Here is a 1,815-nt window from a genome sequence, read left to right as displayed (position 1 = left end):
TGACTGCTCGCCTTCACCAGGAAAGGAACTTTTACCTCGACGATCTGTCCATAAACCGGTTGGTCTAGCATTGCTTCTGGGCAGAACAGTGGTTGTTCACCTTTAGAACCCTAAAGAAAAACCAGCTAAGATCTTCAGGTTAAATTGCCATAATTTTTTCTTTTCACACAGCTGAGAGATGAACCCTTCTTGGCAAATGTGTATGTGCGTTGTGCTCCTGCCTTTCATAGGAAGATTGGTCCAACAGAACACTGCACTTAACAGAAAGACGCCTTACCAAACACCAGTAGATCTGTTTACATTCCGCTCCCGGGACACAGCTGACTAAGAGAGAATAGGATCTTTTTTGTATCTGCAGTGCCAAGCACAGAACCTGGCACAGAAGTACTAGTAAATCATTATTTAACTTAATGGGGTGTTTGAAGGTGCTCCAGGCTTGTTGTGCCCTGCTCCTCCAACTCCCCACCATTAAAAGGCGAGTTCCAGGAGACTATATTCATTCTTCTGTTCACTATCTTCAGCAGATGCTCAAAACAGTCCAATTAAATGAATAAAAATATTAACCATATGCAATATCCTCAGGTGTTGTCTTAGCCACTTTCTCCATTGCTGGGACAAAAGGAGGAAAAGTTTGTTTTGGCTCCCAATTTAAAAGTTTCAGTCCATAGCTTAAATACAGAAGTGGCATGGTGGGAGAACCTTAGGTGAGGAAAGCTGATCACATTATGGTAGCCAGGAAGCAGAGAGGAAAGGAGAAGTAGGAGAGGGAGCTATACCCTTTCAGGTCCCACCCCCAGTGACCCGCTACTCCCAACCGGGCCCCACCTCCTAACAGCAAATCAGCTATAGCACCCCCATGGCCCAATCCTCCTCCAAAAGCCCTGCCTCAGAGCCCAGGAGGCTCTTAGGGGACATCCAGGTGTAAACCATAACAGGTGTTAAGGACTTAATAGCTGTAAATCCAGTACCTGTATTTGTACTCTGCTGTAGCAGGCCTTAGCAAAATCTAAGGTTGGGTCCACTGGTCTGAGCTTGAGAGTATAGACGTTACCAAGAGTCTGGAAGCACCTGGGGAGACAATGGGGACTAGGTTTATTCTGTTGATTATTAGTTTGTGACTTGATCAGTTAATCCTATTGTCAAGCCTCAAGACTTGCCTATTCATTGGTGAACCAGGGCATCTTAGATCCATGGACTGTCAGACTGAAGGGATGGTGGAGGTCACTAGTTCAATCCTAAATCTTCCCAGGACTGAATTTGAATACTCTGCCCCTCATTAGTGGAGCCATCTTGGGCGATGTTCCCAACCTGTTTGAGAATTAATTTCCTCTTCTGCACAACAGGGCCTGTTACAGTACCAGCCTCCTAGGGTTACTGTGAAACAAGGTAAAGCAAGTTCAGTAGTAAGCACAGTATTCGAGCATGTAAGTGTTAGCAATTATCCTCACTATGACCCAAAACATGTTCTCTGATTTGAACAATAGGGTAAGACCAAGCTCCAAGAGAATTTATGTAAAACCTAGTTTAGCAGAAGTAACATTTTTTGGCATTTGGGGAATATGAGTATTCTGTTTATTCACTCACTAGCAGCATGATTGGTCAACGAGTAGATAAATTTGGCTGCTGTGTCAGTGACACATGCAGGGAAGATAGCAGCTGGCTGGTCATCTGAAGCGGTTCCCTTTATACACTGCCATTACCTATGTGGCTGGGTCAGGTCAGAGAGTCCCATGTAGTCTGGTCACCTCCTGTGTAAGATTAAATGGTCAGACACAGAGGGGCAAAATGACACCAGACTTCCATTATCCTCCCTCC

The sequence above is a fragment of the Heterocephalus glaber genome, unplaced genomic scaffold (genome assembly GCF_053883595.1).
Source record: "Heterocephalus glaber isolate CG9 unplaced genomic scaffold, H.glaber_assembly_v1.0 deba00001497, whole genome shotgun sequence".
Classification (NCBI taxonomy): domain Eukaryota; kingdom Metazoa; phylum Chordata; class Mammalia; order Rodentia; family Bathyergidae; genus Heterocephalus; species Heterocephalus glaber.
Note: the sequence above shows the minus strand (reverse complement) of the source record.